Source organism: Natator depressus, chromosome 1 (genome assembly GCF_965152275.1).
Source record: "Natator depressus isolate rNatDep1 chromosome 1, rNatDep2.hap1, whole genome shotgun sequence".
NCBI classification, from domain to species: domain Eukaryota; kingdom Metazoa; phylum Chordata; order Testudines; family Cheloniidae; genus Natator; species Natator depressus.
Window position 1 is genome coordinate 29172111 of NC_134234.1, and position 25909 is coordinate 29198019.

Sequence of the window (25909 nt, forward strand, 5' to 3'; positions counted from 1 at the left end):
ATGTAGGTTGACACAGCTACATTGGACAGGGGTATGAAAAATCCACACTCCTGACTGATGTCACTATGGCGACCTAATCCCCCAGTGCAGACGCAGCTATATCTACAGACGAATGCTTCCATTGACCTAGCTACTGTCATTCAGAGGAGTGTGGTGGTCCTATACCGATGGGAAAAACCCCTTGCATTGGTGTAGGCTGTGTCTACACTACGTGGTTGTGCCACCATAGCCACACTACTGCAGCTATGCCTGTAGTGTGGACATACCTTCCAAGTCTTGTCTTGCAACCACACTTGGGACTTCCAGAGCCACTTTGCTTGTCTGAAGCACAATGCATCAGAGCACCTGATGGGGGTAGTGCACCTCTGTATTGCCACCTACTACTGGGCTGGGCTTAATGCCACACTTGAGATTCAAATGCATTTATAGGACATGACAGGACATTCCCCTACGTTATAGAAATCTCAGCCTAGCACGTTCATCCAGTAGCAGCAGCTTTAAATGTGCCTTGTATGCATGACACAGATCTATAAGAAATGATAATTATTTACCTGTAAAAACATGTTAAGGGCTTGAGTCTTATTTACACTAAGGCCCCTTCCCACTGCTCTAGCAGTGCAAAGTAACCTTTATTGTGTCTGTAAATCATAGGACTGATGTAATCAACTTGATATTGCTAGGCAGAGTTGGCCAATGAGAAAAATGCAGCTCATGGAGTTTGCAAAGTAGCCTGTAGCCCTCTACAGGCCAGGTATAAATTTGTGTAACTCCACTGAGATAAAAGACTGACATAGGCTTCTGTGCAACTTTGGGCAAGTCACTTAGGCCAGCCTTTTCAAACTCAGGTACCTAATGTTAGGTACCTTAATAAGTGCCCTGATTTTCAGTGGTGTTGAGCACCTGCATTTTCCATTGGAGGTAAAGCAGCATATATGGTCAGGTACTAAATATTATTGTTACTCATTTCTATTTTTTCCCTTATAGATCCTTCCCCAGAGACCCTGTAGTGACTGGAGCCATCACTGCAGATTAAAAACAGCTGACCATGACTCCCCCAGAATCAAACACTACTCTTGGCTGGGCCTGTGGCAATTCTCTGACAGCAACACCGGAGACTGCAGCCCCTCGGCATCTCGCTTCCATGCCCCTCTAAGTGAGTCCTGTGTTGAGCCTGTGAGGTGAGATGAAAGGCTGTGTAGTAATGGAAAACATTATTTTTATAGGCTGTGTCACAAAGGGAAGCAGGGAATGTTCCTGATCCATGCTTCAATATTACAGCAATAATGGTTATAGAAACATGATGATAGACAGACAGACACCACAAAGCAAAGAGCAAAAGATGACATTCTGAGCCTCCCCCGCCACACTTCTCTCCCTGTCAGCAGCTTGTCCAGACCCCCTGAAATACCTTTGGAAGTTTTCATTTCTGAACACATAATTCAAAGGCATTTTATGGAAATTTGGTTGGAAAAATGGACACAAAACTTTAGCTTCCCCCCACCCCCAAAAGGGCGCTGGAGTTGGTGAATATTATTTTCGGTGGGAGAGAATGAAAATAATGTTTGCTAAACCGCAGCTCCCTCAGAGACTTTGCCTCCTAACCAAGGAGAGTTGGCATTTGTGACACGATGGGGTTCTAGTTCTTGAAGATTTTCTGTCAAAAGGAGCTGACATTTTTTTCTGCCTTTCTGTGACACCACAGAGTGGCTCATTTTGTTTTCACAGTGTCAGGCTTGGAGAAATAGCTCCAACCTTCCTTCTCCCCTTACATTAGTGCTGGTTTAATGAAACAAATACAGTAAAGTAAAGCTCTTCAGATTTATTCACTACAGTCTGCCCAAGGTCTGACGTTCGGCTGATGAAAACCTCTAGCTCCAGCTCTCTCCAGGGGAAAAGATGTGTAACTTTTTGTTTGCCTGGCAACTAATTCTGTACATTTTGTTCACTTTTCTGAAGCAGTGGGTCTCAGTTGCCTCAGCCAGCATAGCAGGCTATTCCTGGTGCAGATCAAGGCTTCTACACAGATTTATTTTCCCCTTACTAAGCAGTCAAACTTGCTTGCAAAATATTCCAGGCTACTGTATAACCCCGGAGGCTGTACCCTACAAGCCCTACACTCACTAACTTGAACAACCCAAATGTTGACCTCTCGCTCACCCATAAGATGGCACTTTCAACAACACAATACTTGCTAGCCCCATTCTGAGCCATCGGTTTACTACTAGCCGAAAAGGAGTCTGCGAAGCGCGAAGTTCACTTTCTGCAGTCACTGGGCTTTTCCGGGAGGTCTCGCTTCCAAGTACTGACCTAGCCTGACCCTGCTTCCGCTGCGATATACAGAGCTCAGCAGAATTTTTCTGACCATTTTTTGTGTGTGTGCCCAAAACAGAAGATTTGGGTCAACTGAAACATTTCACAAATTTGTGTCAAATTTACCTAAATGTTTTGGCAACAAACACACAAAAAATTCATAAATTTTTTTGCATTCAGGTTGACCTGAAACCATTTATTTTCAATTTTTTGGTTCAGCCACCAAACCGAAAAATTGGTTATGAGATCATGGCATAAGCAGGAATGGCTGCAGAGACTCTGTGGGTACATCTACACTGCAATTAGACACTCACGACTGGCCAGTTGACTTGGGCTTGCAGGACTAGGGCTAAGGGGTTGTTTAAGTGTGGTGTAGACCTTTGGACTTGGGCTGCTGTGGGATCCTCCCACCTCACAAGGTCCTACAGCTCAGACTCCAGCCTGAACCCGAATGTCAACACTGCAATTTAACAGCCCCTTAGTCCAAACCCAGCGAGCCCAAGTCAGCTGGCACGAGCCAGCCGCATGTTTTAATTGCAGTGTAGACATACCCTGTGAAGTAGAACTATTATTAATTATTACTAGGAATAAGTTAAATATTCTATTAATTTAAATAATAGCAGAATGTATAGGGCCAGATCCTTTACAGGTATAAATCAACATAGCTCCATTGAAGTCAATGAACCTATGCCAAATTATACCAGCTGGAAATTTGACCAACACGTATCAGAGCTGGATAAAAATAATACTATGTAGACAGGACTTACAAAGCAAAGTGGGCCTAATTCTCTACTGCCTTGTACCTTCTTTAGTCAAAGTAGGTGTAAAACTCTACCATTCTGTTTGGTAGCATCTTACACTCTTTTTACTCTCACTTTGCACATGTGTACAAGATGACACAAGGTGTGAGGCAGTGGCAAATCATGCCCATTGTTTTGAGACTAAGGATATTGTTTTCATGTACAGAGCTACCTTAAAGTATATCAGATCATAATCTGTTCAGATGCTTTTAAAGGCCCAGATCCTTCCAACACAAACAAGTTTATATGTCTGTCAGTATCCTTATAGGCTCTAATGCGACTACTCACATGGATAAAGTTAAACACATCTGTAAGCGCAAGACTGGGGCCAAACACTGTCCCAGCATTTGAAAGAACTGAGGATTGGAAGAGCACATGATTGCTTTCAGTGTCAAACATCTTGAAATCACAAATTCCAGGTGAACAATGCAAAATATTTTCCTTGAATAATTTTTTTAAGTGTTCACAAAAACTTTCCCTTGACCACATGACCCCACTTCTGTGTTTGCCTTCCATGAACATCTTGAGCTGTTGACCTTGACTGGCAAAAATGTTTCAAAGGCATATGCATGAGGATTTGTGGCAACCAGATTTTACAACTGCACAAGCAAGAATTGGCTGCCAGACATGCTTGTGCTCTCCTCCAATAAGAGAAAGGAAATAAACTATGTGTGACTTCTCTGACAAACCACAGCCGAGGTACACAGCTCAAAGTGCAAATACACATGAATTAGTCCAAAGAGTGCAAAATTTGAAAAGAATGTCACCAAAACCATTTGAAAATAATAATATATTTGTGGAATAATGATTGGCTCCTAGATATTCCATGCAGGGGCCCCTCTGTCTCCAACTCATCTGTAATTCAGGAAAGGATTTATGTAGGCAGATGGACCTATCAATCCACCTGGAAGCAGCAGGATCAGGGAATAATCTGAGTGGTCCAGCTTCACTATATATTTAAAACACTACAGGGCATCAATGCCTTACAGTGTCCTAGGCTGAGAAGTAGCCCCACCAAGGTCCTGACCAAAGGCAGGACCACCAATTTATATCTATTTAAGGTGCTTATGTGGCCCCGTTACTGTAGAATCTGAGTTCTTCACAGTCAGTAACGTATTACCTTCACAACACCATTGTGAGATAGGGCATTACTATTATCCCCATTGTACAGATGAGGCACCGAGGCACAAAGAGACTAAGGACTGGAGTTTTAAAGATATTCAGACTCCTACATATGCAGATAGGCACCTAGTGGGATGTTCAAAAGCATCCCTAACTCCTAATGAAATCAATCCAACTTGCAAAAAGTCAGAGGAAGTCTGTGGCAGAGCAGAGAACTGAGCCTAGTTCTGCAGCATCCAAAGCGAGAACCCTACTGACTGGACCATCCTTCCTCTCTACGGGCTAGTCTTTCCTATAACAGCTGAAGATATGGGTCTACGTCTGGGACACCACTGAGTGACAATGAGTGAAAAATTACCAAGTTTGCTATCAAGAAAAATTCCCATCCCCCCGACCCCTTCTTAATTGCACAATCATTTTATTCTGGCATTTCTCCAGTATCATTTTCTGTTCTCTTGGAAATTTAAAGACGCAATAGCAAAATAATAAAATAATAATACTAGTTACTTTACATGTACTAACTTGGCCAATGTACAGAATCATATCCAATCAGCAAACGCCTTTCTTAAACGACCACTTTCATGTAAAGATGAGGAAAAAAAATCAATGAAGTTGTTTGTGCAGTTTTTACTATAAACACTTTTAAGCACTTTGTTTTTTAATTTAACAAACAAGCTACTCATTCCTGAGCCCTTGTATGCCAAGTTTCGGCTTGGAGTGTTGTTTTTTTTAATTTATTTTTGCTATCAACCTAGGAACATGGGGTTTATGTGTGAAATACTGAAAGACGGTATATCCACTAGCAGGCGCTGCTATAAAAGTGCTTTCACTCTAGCTCATTAAAACCCCTGGGCAAACACAGAATTGCATTTTTTGCATGGGCTGAAGAGCAGATTCAGCACTCGCACAATCTCATAGCAACAGACACAGAAACAGTGCCTCATTACTAGCCTTGTCCAACAATCAAGTCTTTAACAAGAACAAAGGTTGACAGTGATTAATCATTAAGCAGTTTCTTGTTCCTTTCTGCACGTGTTCTATGCAGCCTCCTGCAGAGTCAGTCTGGCATACTTCCTGTCTGTGCTATACAGTGCCCATGCCTGGGCAGACAGAGAAGCCTTTCGCAAAAGCTAAACATACAGCTGAACATCTTGTCTCTCATTCTGAGTATGGCAAATTCTGAATGCATGCACATTCTGCAAAAATAATAAACCCTCCACTATACATCTGATTACTGTACATTCTGTGGAAATGACCTAAATAGAGATTTGTCCACATGAAACATTTCCCCAGAGATTTCAATGATGTATTATTAGAATTTTCCCAAGTACACCAGGATAATATTTTAATGCTATCTTCTGGCCTAAGCAGTATATTTAAAGGTCTCCATTTTGGAAAGATTTTGTTTGTTTGTAATAAAAATAACACGCATGTTGAAATAGCAACACGTAAGGTTACTGTCAAATGTCTACATCAGAGATCATGGGTGAAATCCTGGCTCCACTAAAGTTAATGGCAAAACTCCCATCGCCTTAAATGGGAATAGGGTTTCACTTCATGCCTCTAGCCACCTATAGTGATACAGTGGCACTGTTCCCTCAGAGTGACCTTAGCCTATACGTTATGGACCAGATTCGCAGCCTGAATACATGGACACAGACATAGATATAGTGTCAGATCCTCAGACAGTGTAAGTGGAAATGACTCCACTGAAGCCTGTAAGGTGCTGTCGTTTTAAATGTTCCACATGCTCTTATTTATATTAAAGTGAATGGCTCTATTTGCATGAGCAATGGTTATCCCCACAAAAAAAGTGTTCCCTGTCGTACTTCAACATTATCATTTATTTCAAAGCTGTTAACAGGAAAGTAAACTTCAGTGCACATACTGCAATAAACTAAAACCTTTAGTGTGTGTGTGTGTGTGTGTGTGTGTGTGTGTGTGCGTGAGAGAGAGAGAGAGACAGACACACACACGGGTGTGTGCATACACCTATACACCCCTTTGTCTCTCTCTCCTCTATGAATACTATGCTACATACATGTACAATGAGATTTACATTTCCTAATTGCAGCTTTGAAGAAAATGATGAAATTGAAGTAGTACATACAAAATATCTGCAGCTCTTTTCTCCTGCGAATAATCCTCGGGTGTTCAAAGAGTCTGAGCCCTGGTCTACCCTGGGGGGGTTGGGAGGGGAGTATCCATCTAAGTTACGCAACATCAGCGACGTGAATAACGTAGCTGAAGTCGACGTACTTAGACCTACTCACTGCAGTGTCTTCGCTACGGTGAGTCGACGGCTGCTGCTCCCCCGTCGACTCCGCCTGCGCCTCTCGTGGCAGTGGAGTACAGGAGTCGACGGGAGAGCGCTCGGGGGTCGATTTATCACGTCTAGACTGATCACTGATTCGTGACAAATCACTGATTTGTGACTGTCCCTGGGAATGAAGAGTACTCATGTGAGTGTGGGTGGCAGGATCAGTTGCTAACACTGTAGCTGTCAATTAGTGACTTTCTTAGACATATAATGGACACAAAACTACACACATAAAGGGTGGGAAAAGATCAAGTTTTTCTCAGTACTTAGTACCAATACAACTTACAATACACCACCAAATTACATTTACTTTAATTTTCAGGCTAATCACCAGTCTGTTTTAATTTTTGCCATTGATATTTATCCTCCCTTTATTCAGCCATATCTGCTAATTTAAACTAATTTGCTTTGCTTCTAAATGAAAATAAAGCAATGAAATAATTATAAAACCCCACTCGGGGAAAAAAAAACCTAAATGAAAAACACTCAGTGCTCAAAGGGTCTGAGTTTTACATGGGGGAGGGGAACATCAACCTGAACTAAAATGTTTAATGAAGAAAGGAAAATAATGAAGAAATACAAAGAACACCATCAACAAAAAAGCCCACGTAGCTGGTGACTGAACACTTTCATACAAATGGACACGACACAGATGACATAACAGTCAGTGGCCCAGAATAAGATCAAAGCACTCCTGCTGTGAATGCACAGCAAGAACATGAACATCTTTAAACTGGAGCCTCCTGGGATCAACTTTCTAAACTAACAACCCTGAACTCTGAACTCAGATGGAAAACAATGCTGAATACTGAAAAGCAAAATACTTCTACTGTACAGATAATGTCTCGTAGCCTGGACCTGCCTGCAGCCTCCATGTGTGCTGATTAACCCCCTGTGCGGGAGATTTAAAACACACAGTTGTATTAGAGGTATTGTATTGTTTCCAAGCTATATATTCTCTAATAATGAATTATATAATTAGGAACCAAGGCATCAGGATGCAGGTTAGGTGTCCCACTAAGAGTAGGGAATTAATGGTTCCCCAGCTGTGGACACTGTGGCATAGGTCTGATTGGGCAGCACACAAGTTCTATCCGAGCAGGCAAAATTATCCATCGATTGTAATGACCTGGATACTTATTTTTAAATGGCTACCCAAGTATATAGCAGTTGTAAATACAGCACAAAACCATGCAGCTACACATCCCCTACAATCCTCTGTTTAGAATTAACACTGCCTCTGTTATAAGAGACCCGGGGTCTATATTGGTGCTTAATTTGAAGGATTGACTTATAGTTAAGGGCTGCTGTCATCCCTCTCTTTTGCCATCCAAGTGAGTGGGGGTAAAGGATGCCTATGGGCAATGATAAGAACATAAAAGAACGGCCATACTGGGTCAGACCAAAGGTCCATCCAGCCCAGTATCCTGTCTACTGACAGTGGCCAATGCCAGGTGCCCCAGAGGGAGTGAACCTAACGGGTAATGATCTAGTGATCTCTCTCCTGCCATCCATCTCCACCCTCTGACAAACAGAGGCTAGGGACACCATTCCTTGCCCATCCTGGTTAATACCCATTAATGGACTTAACCTCCATGAATTTATCCGGTTCTCTTTTAAACTGATGACAGCCTCAGGGTTAGACAGAGCTGCACAATTTTTAATCTAGACCAAAAGTAGTTTCATTAAAATGTGAACGAAGAAGATTCTCCAAAGAGCACTTGAGGGGTTTTAAAGCATCTTTTGTGTGTGTGTGTCAAGAAACGGTAACTTGGTGCAATTTTGTCATGTGTCCTCATATATTTAATCTGTTTAACCTGTGGCATTACTTGGCATGGGAACTGTGAAATGAAGCACCTTGTGTGGCTGCATGCTAATATTGGTACACAGCTTATGGACCCTTCCCAGAGATGCTGGAGTCTGAGTATGCGGAGCAAAGAGAAAGGCTTGTGAGGGTGCATGTGTGTACATGTGCATGTGTCTGCACTGAATTATTTCATTTGTTCATCACTATATCCAGCCTTTTGGTAATCTAAGTAGGGCCAGCTAATGTGGTGAGAATAGTTCGGTCCACAATGGACTGCTTCTCTCTTGGGCAACATGCCTCTGAAAAACTGCTTGAGAAAATGCTTCCTTAAATAAGTGTCAAAAGAGAATGATAATTACAGCATTTATTATTTACAATGCTCTAATTACACAGTATAGGAAAGCTACAATACAAATAGATAATACAGAAATTCCCTTCCTACACCTGATAAAGTGCCATTCATGCTGTTGGAAAGCTTGGCTGCCAACAGACAGCCATGACAGGCCTCTTCTGTTTCTCTTGTATCACTCTTCTACGAGGGCAATTAAACAGCCCCTTTCCCTCTCATTTTCCAATCAACATATTCTTATAATTAAAAAGGAGAGAGCTAGCGAACAGGAAGTCATGTACCACAAGTTCTCTGTTTTATTGACAATAAGGATGTGTGGTCTAGTAGTTAGTGCCCTCTCCTACTAATTAGAGGATGTGGGTTTTAGTCCCACCCATGGCCGCTAATCTGGTGTGATTACCTTCACCTGCCTCTGTTTCTCTTCCTGCTCGTTGTCTGTCTTATCTAATTATAGTGCCTTGCATGGTGTCAAGTATCAGGGGGCAGCCGTGTTAGTTTGTATCCACAAAAACAACAAGGAGTCCGGCGGCACCTTAAAGACTAACAGATTTATTTGTGCATAAGCTTTCGTGGGTAACACTGGATTTGTTACCCACGAAAGCTTATGCACAAATAAATCACAAATTTAAGGTGCCACCGGACTCCTTGTTTTTATCTAATTATATTGAAAGCTCTTCAGGGCAGGGACTGTCTCTTACTCTGTATATGTACAGTGCTGAGCACATGTGATTCCAGTTTTGCTTGGGGCCTCTGGGGATTCACGAATTATAGCTTTTGGCATACCAACAACCAGTATAGCTCACAGTGGGTGGAGCGACCAACACCGTTTCCTGGACTAATGAGGAAAGGTTGGATTCACTCCTGTGCCCTGGGTCAGCACAAGCCTATTATCCATTCAATATGGGACCCAAACGGGATTTAAGTGATGTATTGGCTTTGTGATGCCTGGTGTAGCGGTGAATTTTACCCAAATGGAACAGCTGCTCTTCGAGGATCACCAGAAGCCCCCTCCCCCAAACCTTGCACTCCACAAATTGTTTTGTTTAGACATTGGGGTATTAAATTTGCCCTAGGTGTCTTGAGAGCCAGATCCAGAATCAGTGGAAAGACTCCCACTGCCATAAAGGAAGGTTCTTAACTAAAACAAATACTGAGATTTAGCCAGAGAGACACAGCTGGGGAAGAGAAAGGGGAAGGGAGCCTGCTTTTCAATCACAAAAGAGTAAGAAGGCAAACTGACATGCAAAGGGGACGGCTCTTTTGGGCACCTCAAGCACTTTTTGTCTGCAAGGTTTCTCTGTCTTGGCCACTTCTCCTGGCTTCACTTCGGCCATTTCTAAGGTGTACAGATTTATAAACCAAAAAGAACAGTACAAACGTAATATTGCATTAATACATTAAAATCCGGTTCTGGGCTGAAGAGTGAATGTAAACATGGCACCTTCTCACTCAACAGGCCCATTCCCCGTGAGTTAGAGCTCTTCATTTTAATGACCAAATGTCATTTTTTACGACTTTTGTCTCCTGCAAGCTCTGCACAACCAACACAGCTACCAGACCTGAATTGTCTTCTTGTGCACCAGCAACAGAACAGTTTATAAAGTTCCTATCTCTTCCACCTGTGACGACTGAATGGGGCTGAACAGTTGACAGAAGGGCATAAGTTAGCCTGCAGAATCTTTAATACTGGTGGCGATGCGTGAGAAAGAAAGAACCCAGCTTGATTCAGAGCCCAGGTTATATGGGCAAAGCTGAAAGTTAGCAAAATAGGGATTGGGGTAAAACTTGTTTTGCAGACAATGGGAAGACTTCCACTGACTGCAATGGGCGTTGAATCACAGTCCATACCGAACACATTTGATCTGGAATGACGGAGAAAATAAACATTGTGTCCCACAATGGCATTTTTACAGTCACTGTTCAGAGCAGAACTGTACTTAAGGTTTGTATTGTTCTTTGTAAAGGTCATACCATACCAAACAGCATAGAAAGGAAACCTTGCAAGAAGATTCTGTCCCAGGGTAGCTTAATCCTAATTTACATGCCTTAAAAACATTAAAAGACATTCTTTCTTTTTTAACTATCCTACTTTTGATAGGAGTCCTCTCTTTACTACCTGTCTGATGCTGCCAGTACAACATCTGACAATCACATGGGGAAGGAAGTGCCCCTTGGAGTTCAAATTCTAAAATACTCTTTTGTGCAGATTTGTGTCTTTTCAATCTGTTCCATATGAGGGCATTTCAGGACATTACCTCCTAAATGACACCTATCTTGTTTGTGCAGTAATTTTGCAATGGCAGGGATAATCTAAAGTATTTTCTGTTTTAAATTCTGTGATGCTATTTCATAAAGATCCTTGTTCAAATCAAAGTTCTCTGGTCTTTCTTGTCCCCACTGTACATAAATTGTGTGAACTGATTTTCTATGATCAGTCTGTCTAAGCTGCTAAAAGCTGGTTCAAATAGCCAGATCAGAGGCCAAGTGGGCAGGATTTCATTGCCATTTCTACTGACAACCTTTAAGGAGAATATTTCAATTTACACGAGGTAGCTGCCATCATTAGACATCAGTTAGGTCCAGTGCAATCAGACTGAGGTCAGATGTCCCCATTTTATTTTAGTATTTTAGTATTTTATGTTAGTATTTAGCATTAAGTATTTTATAAAAAAGTGGAACAGCTTAAGAGGTGAGATTACCACCCAAATACCCTATATCCAGTGGTTAGAGCACTCACCTGGGCAGGCCCTCTCAGGGGTCCAGAGAGGCCTAGGCCACTTCCAGCTTTTGAGGCCCCTAGCCATAATAAAAATAAAAAATGACGACACATGAGAACAAAATAAGACACCAAAAAAAGAGTGAGACATAATTTGAATTTTTTTTATTTAACAAATGCTTATCTAGCTGTTTTCTGTGCAAATGCACTAATTATTGAGGAAAAATCTAGCTTTCGTGCAATGTCACAGTTGATATTAAGCATGGCCAGCCCATTCAAATGCTCTTGTCCCATAGTTGAATGGTGATAGTTCTTTACCAGCTTCAACACGTTGAAGGTGCATTCACCTGAAGCCATTGATGCAGGCAAACTGACAAAAATACGCAATGCAATTGTGATATTAGGAAACACCCCAGAGAGTCGAAGTTCGAGTATTTCTTGAAGCAATTCCTTTGGTTTGTAATCCAATTTGAAGTTCATGAAATATATTCGTTTGAGAAAGATGACCTCAACACTGAGATCTTTTGAGATTTCTTTGTTGTACTGTTGCTGAAATTGTTCAGCTGCAGAAAGTAGATCATCATTACTCAGTCTGTTGAACTGCCAAAGAAACCCCCAAAGGGTACAAATTAGTCACAGTGACTCAATTCAACGTGTAAGACCTGATTGAATAGAGTCAATGATGACAGGGAAGACATCGACTCTATAATGCTGCATTGGATTCAGTAGGTAAGTTGCGATTGCTGGAGAACTCAGATGAAATGTCAATGTTCTGTGCTACTAATTTGGGCTCAGTCAGGATCACATCCCATTGTTCATGAATCTGTTGAATGTCATTGATAAGACTTTCAATGTTATCCCTCTCAACATCAAGTGTAGCATAGTGTGCTTCAACTACCAGATTAGTTTGGTGGATCATTGTAAGTAGCTTCATCCACAAAGATGACATCAGAATGAATTCAAATTTGGACAGGTGCTTCTGAATAGACTGAAGTTTAGTTTGAGCCTGTGCAGTGAGATTGAGAGATACAAGCTCATTTAAAGCCCTTCTCAGTGAATTCAAATGCTGTGCAACTGTTTGAACACCATCAATCCGTGCAAAGCATCTAGTTTTGGACATCCCATGCAGTGAGACAGGAACATATTCCTTCAGAATTTCCCACCTTTGTGGACTGCTACTGAAGAGATTGTACATTTGCTGAACAGTTCCAAAGTACGTAATTGCGTCCTTGCATGATTCAGCATGGTCAACACCTACGAGGTTTAGTGTGTGGTTTCCACAGCTGGAGAAAATACAGTTTGAATTATGCTCAAGTAGAACTGCTCGTACACCTTTGTACTTCCCAGCCATATGAGATCCATTGTCATAGGCTTGACGAGTGCAGACTTGAAAATCTAACCTAAAATCTTCTAGAATTGCTAGTACTCGAGCAGAAATTTCTTTTCCAGTTTTTCTCATGAAATTATCAAACAAAATAAACCTTTCTTCAATTGAAAATTTTGAGCTGTCTACAATCTTAACATATCGAATAACCAGAGCAGTCTGTTCCTTGTGAGAACAATCTGGACAGCCATCAACAATGATTGAAAAATACTTGGCATTTCAAATCTCATCAAGAATTGTTGTTTGTACGAATGACCCACATAGCTCAATAAACTCGTTTTGTATGCGTGTGGAGAGATAATGGACTTGCATGCGCTTCTGACTCTCCTGCGATTCTCGAACACGTTTAACATGCTCTGATAAAAGTGGGTCATATTTGCTGAGGAGCTCAACTATGCCTAGAAAGTTTCCATTTGCATGATCACCAATAAGTTGACTGGAACCAAAGAAAGCCAATCCCTGCTTAGAAAGAAAAAGGATGACATTCAGGATGTGCTCAAGAAGTTTTTTCCAGTTATTAGTTTCTGTAGAGAGTTCAGTCTAGAGTAAATTCTCAACTGAACTTTCAGCTGATGCTGCCCTAATGGCTGATTTCCATGCAACATAGTTTTCTTTGTGTGATGTTGAACTCTCATGTGATGATATTTTGTCTTTCAACTTCCTCCAACCTCTGTTGATGCTCCATCCTGATTGATCAGAAAGAACTGATGCATTTGCAGCACTTTTGTTCAAAATGAAGCAGGGTGCACAGTACGGAGATTGTTCTTCTGTACTCCAGCATAACCAGTCTCTTGTGCAGGTCTTACCATTTGGAAGAGTTTTAGTCAGCAGATGAGCAGGGAAAGCATGATTATCAGCATCTCATGGAATGTTACTTGGAATTTCAAAACAACTAATTTGAAGAAAAGATTGCATTTGGGCAGCATTGCTCTTGTCAATAATTCCAACGTCAGTCACAGTCAAACCCGTAGTATTCATGAATTGCTCTTGCTGCGTAAGATCTACATCTTCCTGTTGCTGTTGAGTTTCTTGATCATACACAGGATCTTCGGCTGCATCTGTTACTGTTGGCACATCTCCTTCTTGACTACTGTCCTCATGTTCAGGTACTGACATTAAAATATCACCTGTTGCAGATGCGGAGTTTTCATTATCTGTAGCATTGTTTGTTGGGTAGGGTGTTTTCTCCAGTGGTTTGAGAAATGAAGTTATTGGCTTTGAGCTCTTAGCTGCTGCTTCACTCAGTTGTTTTCACTCAGTTGTTTTCACCATCTCTTGCTTGCACCACTTTCAAATCTCCTCTTCATAGTGATCTATCTGGTCAATACATAGCCTATCCACACTTGAAATATTTTGCTGTGAATTAAAACTCAAGCACGCAAGGTATAATATAACCGGCTGAGCTGAACACAAAGGGATGACATATATTTAGTAAACACAGACACGGATAAAGACAGAGGGATAATGTCCAAAAATTTCAAACATGTGTCCTCACGAAACTCATTGTACAAGATTGACCTCACAAAATTTCACCTTGAATCTGGGCCTATAGACTATGAAAGCCTATGATGATAGCCAAGCTACCAAGCTAGGGCTCAACCAACCAATCAGTCACCTCTTTTAGCTACCATATGAAGATAACAATGAGGAATTTTCACACATAAATAATTCCTTAGTCAACCAAATGTAAAACTCTAAATACATTAAAATGTAACAATTCTCTACCTTTCAACACGCCCTTGATCCAGCACCAGCCACTAGTAGTGGTTTGTTTATATAATCAGCTGATCTGAGAGGACATGTTCATCATGGTCTAATCTTGTGCCATCAGAACAGATATATTTTTATTAATATTTATGAACATTTTTAACTCTTTAATATGACAAAATCTAGATCAGTTAACAAAAAAATTATGTCTTTTACCAAATCACATCTCTTATTTGCTTAAATTTGCAGCTCTAAGCTGACAGAGTGTGTCACATTTTGGTCCGACAGGGATTCACATAAAAACAAGTTGTGAAACTTATCAAATGTCAAAAAATTAACAAGTGTGTAAATTTGAGGCCCCCTTTGAGCTTTAGGCCCAGGCCAAATGGCCCTCCTGGCCCCCCCTCTAATTAGCCCTGCATCTGGGAGGTGCGAGACCGGGATTTGAGCTCCTGCTCCTAATCAGGCAGAGTGGGGACCGGAACCAAGTCTCCAACGTCCTACCCACTGAGTGTGCTACCCACTGGATTATAGGATATAAAAGGGAAGGGGGCACCAAAACCTCCAGTAATTATATTTTGTGGGGGGCCCAATCTATCTAGTAGGCATTCTCAGAGGCCGCCTACCAGATGAGGTCCCACATATGACACAGGCTGGGGAACGCCTACTTTGTGAAGCCCACCACGACTTAGGTGCTGGGCAGCTCAGCGCTATCAGGCCTTAGGCAGCTATGTGCATGCCCACTGGCAGAAATTTAGACACGCATAGGGGACTTTACCAGTGGAAACTTAGGTGCCTAGGGATGTTGGGTGGCATATGAGCAGGGGCTTTGAGAATTTAAATTTGGATTTAGGCACCTAAAGTAGCAATTAGGTGCCTAATCCCTTTGTGGATCTAGCCTTGTGTGTCCCCTCTGGCAGTCTGCAGAGTGCTGAACACAGACTGACTGCTTGTCTCTGCAGAGAGCAGAGTCCTTAGAGATTTAAAGAGGCAGCACACAGACAATCTATGGGCTAGATGGCCCAGCAGTTACATGGCTAAAAATATCATTGCTGATTAGCTCAATCCTAATAAAGAGGGACAATCCCCTTCACATTGACAGATATATCAGCATCTTTGGTGTCATTGTTCTTGAGTTTTGGAATACAGGGTCCCAGTCTCACTGATATTAATGATGGGTGATTTTTAATTTCTGATAAAGAATATAATCATTGAACCGTAATAGCTTCCATTTCTGCCTTAAATTCCTTCTCTAGTCCCCAAAAGAGAAGTAAAATGTTATTCCTTATCTAAGAAGTAGGTAACCCAAATGCTCTCCAGATCTGAAGCACAGCTCTGCGTGGCTCAAAAGCTTGTCCCTTCCACCAACAGAAGTTGGCCCAGTAAAAGATATTACCCTCCCTCACCTTGTCTCTCTCATATCCTGGAAGCCAACATGGCTAGAACACTGCAAATTTCATATCTAATAAGTCACTCAATCCTCAAAGATTGTTTTAAAAACATTTTATTTGGCGTGGCGAAGTTCTGTAATGATGCTGGTGTGACACAAAATGTAGGAAGACTCACAGTAAATTCTGATTATGTTGAAAACTGGCTGCTCATCACTACAGTCAGAGCTACAGTCTCGCCTACTGAATAAGACACTCTTCCATGGAGGGAACATGCACAAATTAAGATACACTTGGTTTTAAAATTTGCTAACAAGCGCCTTTCAGTTCCAGCCCATTTTTTAATACAGTCCTGTCATAAATATAAAGGGAAGGGTAACCACCTTTCTGTATACAGAACTATAAAATCCTTCCTGGCCAGAGGCAAAACCCTTTCACCTGTAAAGGGTTAAGAAGCTAAGAACCTCACTGGCACCTGACCAAAATGACCAATGAGGAGACAAGATACTTTCAAAGCTGGAGGGGGGGCGGGAACAAAGGATCTGTCTGTCTGTGTGATGCTTTTGCCAGGAACAGATCAGGAATGCTCTTCATAACTCCTTAAGTTAGTAAGTAATCTAGCTAGAAATGCGTTAGATTTCCTTTTGTTTAATGGCTGGTAAAATAGCTGTGCTGAATGGAATGTATATTTCTGTTTTTGTGTCTTTTTGTAACTTAAGGTTTTGCCTAGAGGGATTCTCTATGTTTTGAATCTGATTACCCTGTAAAGTATTTACCATCCAGATTTTACAGAGGTGATTCTTTTACTTTTTCTTTAATTAACATTCTTCTTTTAAGAACCTGATTGCTTTTTCATTGTTCTTAAGATCCAAGGATTTGGGTCTGTGTTCACCTATGCAAATTGGTGAGGATTTTTATCAAGCCTTCCCCAGGAAAGGGGGTGTAGGGCTTGGGGGGATATTTGGGGGGAAGACATCTCCAAGTAGGCTCTTTCCCTGTTCTTTGTTTAACACGCTTGGTGGTGGTAGCATAGAGTTCAAGGACAAGGCAAAGTTTGTACCTTGAGGAAGTTTTTAACCTAAGCTGGTAAGAATAAGCTTAGGGGGTCTTTCATGCAGGTCCCCACATCTGTACCCTAGAGTTCAGAGTGGGGAAGGAACCTTGACAACTCCTCACTCCTGCAGATGCCACTGCATACTTAAGGAGCGTACACCTAGCCAAAAAAATTCACTCTCCCTGTAGAAGAGTGCATTACTTTGGGAGTAAACAGGATTTATTTCAACTCTGCCTCTGCAGTAAAGGTCTGACTCAAAGCCCACTGAAGTCAATGGGAGTCTAACTGAGCAGATCCCTAGCTCTTTCTCTCATTTCCCCATCTCTAATATGGAGATAACAATATCTCCTTTCTCCAGTCCTTCATCTGGCACGTCTATTAAGATTTTAAGCTCGCAGGGCAGAGACTCTCTCATCATTTTTATGTACTAGCACAATGGGATCCTGATCTCAGCTGGGGCCTCTAGCTGTTAATAATACACAAATAAAGTAATTAACTAATAACAACAGTGTCAGCATGATGAAATAATATATATTGGAATTATTCTCAGTGACTCTTAACAGGTATATGCTAAACTGTACTATTATTATTTTAAATATAACAATTTCTGTATGTCCCTAAGTGGCTGGCATGCAGCCAACAATTTAATAAAGCTGAAATGCCTTCTGTCAGTCTCAGCTTCTGACTTTTCCCTCCCAGGTACCCTAACCCCTTGACTTTGGGCACCACAATAGATCTGCGAAACCGAGCAGATTCTTTTGAATCAGATCCATCCTGGAGAATTTGACCCCAGTTTTAGAACACTGACTAGGTTTGTTCCTGTACCGGAGTGAGGAGCCAATGTGTTTGGGAGATTTGCCAAAACACCAGTTCAGCCCAATTACCTGGGACGCATTCCGGGAAATTTCTGCCCACAAGCAAAACTTTGGCTGGTTCTCCTCACAGTAACTGATGCCTCAGCAGAAACTCTGGCTTTGCAGTTTCCCTGATGTTTTAAAGCAGCACTCGAGTCAATGTCACACCCATGATACAACAAGGTTGAATATAAATTTTCAATATTAAACGTGTTGATTGCAACAGCTTTTCCCCCTAATATCATCCAAAATCCAACTGTAAAAAGCACATGAAGTTAACAGGCAGCTGCAACTTTATTTGATTTACCTTTCTGATATGATGGGGCCCTATCCTGCAAACTATTACACATGTATATAGTTTTCCTCACATTCCAATCAATGGGACTCACAGCAGTAGAGAGGGGATTACAGTGTGTTAGGGTTTAAACCAGTAGAAGCTGGTGAAAGTCAGGACTGAATCTAGCCATGTGTCTCTAGTTGAAAGGTAGGTGGCTCTGGGTAAGAGATTCTGTCTGTCCTTAGAGAGATGAATCAGCTGCAATGAGACAGGGATGGAAAGTTCCCAAGGACATGGCAGGAGGTTGTAGAAGCACCAATAAGGATGAACCCATGGTGGGGCTACCAGAACCACGCAGGCATCTCACTGAGCTGCAGAGGAATGAGAGGAATTGGAGGGACAGCATAAAGGAAATATTATTCCCAGGCCTCCAGGGGGGCACTGGCTCTCTGGTCCCTCTCCAATAAAATAAGGACATGTGGTGACCACCACAATCATAAAATCATAGAATAGCAGGGTTGGAAGGGACCTCAGGAGGTCATCTAGTCCAACCCCCTGCTCAAAGCAGGACCTAATCCCCAACTAAATCATCCTAGCCAGGGCTTTGTCAAGTCTGACCTTAAAAACCTCTAAGGAAGAAGATTCCACCACCTCCCTAGGTAACCCATTCCAGTGCTTCACCACCTCCTAGTGAAAAAGTTTTTCCTAATATCCAAGTAGCTCAATGACAAGTAGCTCAATGTTGGGGTCCCCCACCTGTGGTAGATTATGTCAGCTATATCCCAGAGTGGATTACTGTATGAAAAAAGTGAGAAAGCTCTCCCGCAAAATGCCCTGTGGCCTTGGGGAAGCTGAACTGACTAGAAGCTAGGTGACCATCAGCTGTGGTCCCCTCTTCTCCATTCATTGCTGTTAATATTTCTCTGCACGTCACAACCCTTATTATTAACCAAGGCATTATGGCCCAGATTTTTAATGCATCAATGCGTAGACTGACTTAAGAGCCTATGTCTCATTTTCAAAAGGGATTTAAGCACTTAGGAGTCTAAATCCCATTGAGTGTCAATGGGATGAGCACATCAATGCCTAAATACGTCTGAAAATCTGGGCCCCTATACCGACCTTCAGGGGAGGCCACTAGCAATTTTCTGGCTATACAGGTGAGATAACAAAGGGGCTGTATCCGGTCACTTCATGAACTGGGAACAGTACCTGGGTCTCTGCTATTGCACAGCCAAGTCTCATTCACTTGACCACACTTTCAGAATGAAGGTGCCAAATTATGTGCTTGGCTGTCCTAACTGTAACCACAAAACCACACTTTGCTTCCAGAGTCAGGACTAAAACCCAGGAATCCTGATACTCAACATTCCAGCAATGTCTACGAAATAGTTACCATACCAGCCCCTAGCGTGACCTAGGTCAGCTCTAACTGATGCCAGCTAGACTAGTCTCCTAGGGACTACTTTGCTAACCAAAGAGCACTGAAATGCACTATGCTCTGCCCAGGCTCCCAGCAAGCAGGCCCAGGCCCAATCAAGAATGATGCCTGTGCTTGTGGGGAGGAGAGATAGAGGTGTAGAGCTTGCTATGCTGTCTTTATGTTTTCTAGAGGTCCTCTATGTCTGCACTCTTGCACTACTGGAGCAGCAAAAAGGGATGGAGATGGGGGCCAAGAACTGACCTTTTGTTTGGAATTAAGCCATGTTTAATTACCCCCCCCCCCCACTCTCCAATCTGGACTGCTATTGCCTTATGGGCAGATTCCCCCTGTCAGCCCCATCTCCCCGGCCCCCAGTGCCTTGTCCTGGCTGAACTGAGGACTGCTCTAACAACACAGCTCCTGAAGTGGAAATTTCCCAAGGTGGCTGATAAGCTCCAGAAAGAGAAAAGTACGAGTTGAAAAAGCTTGGACTTTAGTCCCTAAATCTTTCATCTGAGATTTTAAAAGACATTAGTCCAGGGAACAAACCTGGAGACGTAGTTAGACAGTAGAGGTGTCTTTCCGCTGCCAAGTACTTTGTCAATATTCTACAGCGAAAGCAGAATTCTGTGCTGAAAAGGTTTTTCCAGCCACTCCCAAGCACTAGGACAGAGAGGTATCTTCTGAGCTAATACATATTTCTTCAACAAAGAGCCGAGGAGGAGAGAGAAGTAATGACTGAATTTCTTCCCGAGGTCTGCAAAGGAGCAACAGTCCCTGTGCTTTTTAGAATGAGGAAACAATGGCAGTAAACCCCTTTTTCTTTGGGGGAGGAAGGGATGTCTGCAAGCAGACTCTTGTGAGAGCAAGAAGGTGTGAGAAAGGGTTGATACAGCGTTGCACAGACAATCCAGAAAGTTTTTGGAAAGTGTAGGGGACAATTTCCTGGTGCAAGTGCTGGAGGAACCAACTAGGGGCAGAGCTCTTCTAGACCTGCTGCTCACAAACCGGGAAGAATTAGTAGGGGAAGCAAAAGTGGATGGGAACCTGGGAGGCAGTGACCATGAGATGTTGAGTTCAGGATCCTGACACAGGGAAGAAAGGAGAGCAGCAGAATACGGATCCTGGACTCCAGAAAAGCAGACTTTGATAACCTCAGGGAACTAATGGGCAGGATCCCCTGGGAGAATAACATGAGGGGGAAAGGAGGCCAGGAGAGCTGGCTGTATTTTAAAGAATCCTTATTGAGGTTACAGGGACAAACCATCCCGAATTGTAGAAAGAATAGTAAATATGGCAGGCGATCAGCTTGGCTTAACAGTGAAATCCTTGCTGATCTTAAACACAAAAAAGAAGCTTACAAGAAGTGGAAGATTGGACAAATGACCAGGGAAGAGTATAACAATATTTTTCGGGCATGCAGGAGTGAAATCAGGAAGGCCAAATCACACCTGGAGTTGCAGCTAGCAAGAGATGTTAAGAGTAACAAGAAGGGTTTCTTCAGGTATGTTAGCAACAAGAAGAAAGTCAAGGAAAGTGTGGGCCCCTTACTGAATGAGGGAGGCAACCTAGTGACAGAGGATGTGGGAAAAGCTAATGTACTCAATGCTTTTTTTGCCTCTGTCTTCACGAACAAGGTCAGCTCCCAGACTACTGCACTGGGCAGCACAGCATGGGGAGGAGGTGACCAGCCCTCTGTGGAGAAAGAAGTGATTCGGGACTATTTAGAAAAGCTGGACGAGCACAAGTCCATGGGGCTGGATGCGCTGCATCCGAGAGTGCTAAAGGAGTGGGCGGATGTGATTGCAGAGCCATTGGCCATTATCTTTGAAAACTCATGGCGATCGGGGAAGGGTCCCGGACGACTGGAAAAAGGCTAATGTAGTGCCCACCTTTAAAAAAGGGAAGGAGGACGATCCGGGGAACTACAGGCCAGTCAGCCTCACCTCAGTCCCTGGAAAAATCATGGAGCAGGTCCTCAAGGAATCAATTCTGAAGCACTTAGAGGAGAGGAAAGTGACCAAGAACAGTCAGCATGGATTCACCAAGGGCAAGTCATGCCTGACTAATCTAATTGCCTTCTATGACGAGATAACTGGCTCTGTGGATGAAGGGAAAGCGGTGGACGTGTTGTTCCTTGACTTTCGCAAAGCTTTTGACACGTCTCCCACAGTATTCTTGCCAGCAAGTTAAAGAAGTATGGGCTGGATGAATGGACTATAAGGTGGATAGAAAGCTGGCTAGATTGTCGGGCTCAATGGGTAGTGATCAATGGCTCCATGTCTAGTTGGCAGCCGGTATCAAGTGGAGTGCCCCAAGGGTCAGTCCTCGGGCCGGTTTTGTTCAATATCTTCATTAATGATCTGGAGGATAGTGTGGATTGCACCCTCAGCAAGTTTGCAGATGACACTAAACTGGGAGGAGAGGTAGCTATGCTGGAGGGTATGGATAGGATACAGAGGGCCCTAGACAAATTAGAGGATTGGGTCAAAAGAAATCTCATGAGGTTCAACAAGGACAAGTGCAGAGTCCTGCACTTAGGATGGAAGAATCCCATGCACCGCTACAGTCTAGGGACCGAATTGCCAGGCAGCAGTTCTGCAGAAAAGGACCTAGGGGTTACAGTGGACAAGAAGCTGGATATGAGTCAACAGTGTGCCCTTGTTGCCAAAAAGGCCAATGGCATTTTGGGATGTATAAGTAGGGGCATTGCCAGCAGATCGAGGGACATGCTCGTTCCCCTCTATTCGACACTGGTGAGGCCTCATCTGGAGTACTGTGTCCAGTTTTGGGCCCCACACTACAAGAAGGATGTGGAAAAATTGGAAAGAGTCCAGTGGAGGGCAACAAAAATGATTAGGGGACTGGAACACATGACTTATGAGGAGAGGCTGTGGGAACTGGGATTGTTTAGTCTGCGGAAGAGAAGAATGAGGGGGGATTTGATAGCTGCTTTCAACTACCTGAAAGGGGGTTCCAAAGAGGATGGATCTAGACTGTTCTCAGTGGTAGCAGATGACAGAACGAGGAGTAATGGTCTCAAGTTGCAGTGGGGGACGTTTAGGTTGGATATTAGGAAAAACTTTTTCACTAGGAGGGTGGTGAAACACTGGAATGCATTACCTAGGGAGGTGGTGGAATCTCCTTCCTTTGAAGTTTTTAAGGTCAGGCTTGACAAAGCCCTGGCTGGGATGATTTAGTTGGAGACTGGTCCTGCTTTGAGCAGGGGGTTGGACTAGATGACCTCCTGAGGTCCCTTCCAACCCTGCTATTCTATGATTCTATGAAAGAAGGGAGTGAAAGTGGCTGGGGAAAACTGCTGCCACACTGGGTATGAAGAAAGGAGAGGAGTAAACCTTTGACTCTGTTTTTGCAATTGAACCTTCAGAGTGATTGCTGAAAAGGAGCAGGGAAGAAGACAAAGGAGCCAAACTGAGACCTTCTGAGATGTGCTTCTGAGAACAACCTCAAAGCCCATGTTCACGAGAGAAATGGTGCGGCCATCTGTGGAAAGGCGGATGTTACCTTGTAACTCTCTCTACTAACATTGGCCCCTTCTGTGCAGCAGTCAAGCAATATTTAAAGGTAATAAGTAAGTAAATAAATAAATAATACATCTTGGAAGGAAATAGGAGATTCTTCAAAAAGTAGGCCAAGGACATGACCTGGTACCTCTGAAGAAGAGACCTGGATTGAGGATTAATTCAGTATTGTTTCTATAGACTTTGAAAAGGTAAATAACTATAGGTTTGTTTTCCCTAAAGAGGTGCACAGCTTCAAGGGCAGACCAGCCAGCCATCTTAGTGCCTGATGGGAGGAAAGGAAAGCCGCAGGTGGCAGAGGGGTAGAGTGGAGTTGGCTATAGGTGTATGGCCTTGTATATGTAATAAATACTGAAGGATTTGATGAGCTTGAGGGTAAAAACATCCCTCTCCTTGTAGCACATCCCACCCTCTGAAGGAAGAATTCAGTGGAAATACCACAAAAGGGAAGCATCACTGAGTTGTCTTCCTCTCTTGGGTTCTTCTTTGGAAGGAAGAGAACTTGGTGTACACAAGTGGTATTATAACTACACACTTGGAATTTATGGCTGATGTCAAGACAACCTGGCATACCTGTGACAGAGATGTCCAAAGCAGTTGTATGAGTGTTTAAACAATTCCAACCTTTCCTATACAGTTCATTTAAAACGACTACCTGAATGATTCTATGACCAGTAATATAATGGTTATAACAAGCCACCAGAACTTGATAATTTGTCTTTTATACAGTAAGACTGTGAAGAAAACCTGGATTTGTATTGTCCCTGGCAGCTTTCATGACCAGATGTTAGGCTACATTTGAGCAGGCTTCCTTAGACATCTGAACTTTTCAGGGTTTATCTGGACTGTTTGAGATGCTCCCATCGATAGTGTTGGGACAGCAAAGGGTGCACCATATGAAGGAGGAGTGTAGTGGACTGAAAATCCATTGGAGAAGATAAAGGTACATTGATCTGTTGTGATTATCTCTGCCCCATTTGGATGGGGGCAACTTTGAAATTTCTTCACACTGAGATGGGAGTGGACTTCACTAGTGGAACATTCGTTGAAAAATCTGCTACTTGCTGAAGGCTTTACTGTGCACCACTGACTCATCCTTGTGATGGCTCAGATGAGTAGTCCCATCGGCTCTGTGGCTCGGAGAGCTCATATGTCAATGGCACTACTCACATAAGCATTTACTACCATAAGCAAGGGTTGCACAGTTTGGATCCTTTGGATCAAAAGACATCACAAGGATCTCTCCTAGTTCTCTTATCCCCTTGTTCTCTTATCCCCTGCTGAAGGCAAGATAATCAGGTGGAATTTTGATGAGAAATTTGAAGGGCATAATTGGAGACATTATCTCTCCTAGTTATATGATGGGATCTTTAGGGAACAGAGGCAGCAAGGAGAGATCTTCAGTTAACAGAGTTGTCCCCCACTGTCATTTATCTCATGGGAACTTGAGGAAGCATGCTACAGAGTCCTATCATCCTGGACCTTTTGCTCTGCAGAGGGAGGACCTGGTGTATCTGACACTGTTACCTATTTCCTATAAAGTGTGAGGAACGCACACAGAAAACATCAGAACAAACTGGCAATGGAGGCTTGAAGGCTGAAGATGAATTTGCCACAGTATTGTCTCAGCTGCTCCCTCCTGTTAGCCATAGTGAATGCTGAGTCATGCTGAGTCTGTGGTGTTCTTTTCCAAAGAGCAGAGTCAACCTAAGAACATACGTTTCAGGATGGAGTTGGAACAGTTTAAGACAGAGACGCAGCGAGTTGGTAGGGAAATTGTAAAAAAATTTACTGGTTTATCCTGCCTAATTGACAGGGCAGGAAGCAGAGAGTACCACAATCTAGGTATATTCAAAAACATTCAAAACTGCAGTGATCAAAATAAAAATATTATCCAGATAAGTATTTACTCACATGTTTTCTTTGCTATAGGTTGACAATAATGACAGGAGGAGGAAAACATTCTGATACAATCACACTCTTAAAAGATTACACTAATCTTTCATATACTGCAGATACAGCCAAACAGGAAGAAAAGATTATTTAAATGGAATGTAATTTATGCATATGTAAGTTGTTTTATTTGTGAATATTTTTACTATACTTTTTTTGGAGAAGAAGGAAATATTGACTTACTGTGATTACCTAAAAAACTTGCATTTGAAATTTATCTCGTTTTCAAAAAAATGATCTCTCATCTGATTTAATACATCTTGCATACCAAGTTTCCTGTTTGGAACACTTGTTTAAGATGGTGAAACTAAGGTATTTCAGTTTCTTTTTTTATCTGTTCCAACTTCAGAAAAATGCTAGTTTTGATGTATAAAATGTGCCTTCACATTCTTTTCATTCCCCGCTCCCCCCCACCCCCCATTTTTAAGTTTATTTGACAATGAGACTGTATCAACTTTTTGTATCAACTTGTACATTCCTTCTGCTGACAAATCCATGGCGCAAGCAAATCAAGACCAGAAAAATTCAATGCTAAGCTCCGTTGGAAGAATTTAACTTTTTGCACATGCATATGTTCAAACATATTAAAAGTAAACAAAACATTCACTTACACATATTTGCTAAAAGCTGTCAATTTTTATGATAATAATAATAATAAGACAGCTGTTCAGCAATTCCTCTGACATTCCAGGTAAGATTTTAGTGCTGGAATTCTTTAACATGTTATTTGACGTGTTTTGAGATGGGTAACGTACCTTGTTTAGTACACGGGGGGAGAAAGTTTCACAGGATTGAGAACAGATATGTTTCTTCTGGGTTCTTAATTTGTGTAGAATTCTTCTTGCACATCCCCCAATCCCTCTGGCCTTGATTATCTCCCTAAACACCCCCTCAGACATTTCT

At 42.4% G+C, this 25909-nt stretch overlaps 1 protein-coding gene and 1 long non-coding RNA gene across 3 annotated transcripts in view; one reads left to right on the forward strand and one right to left on the reverse strand.

Moving 5' to 3' along the window:
* Positions 1-25909, reverse strand: part of MAML2 (mastermind like transcriptional coactivator 2) — a 280358-nt gene that overhangs the window by 24777 nt on the left and 229672 nt on the right. The gene's annotated exons all lie outside the window — the stretch shown is intronic.
* Positions 16422-25909, forward strand: part of LOC141981566 (uncharacterized) — a 32967-nt gene continuing 23479 nt past the window's right edge. For both annotated transcript variants that reach the window (XR_012637833.1, XR_012637836.1), the window contains exons 1-2: positions 16422-16511; positions 22900-23096. This is a non-coding gene — a long non-coding RNA (uncharacterized LOC141981566). The remainder of the gene's footprint in view (positions 16512-22899; positions 23097-25909) is intronic.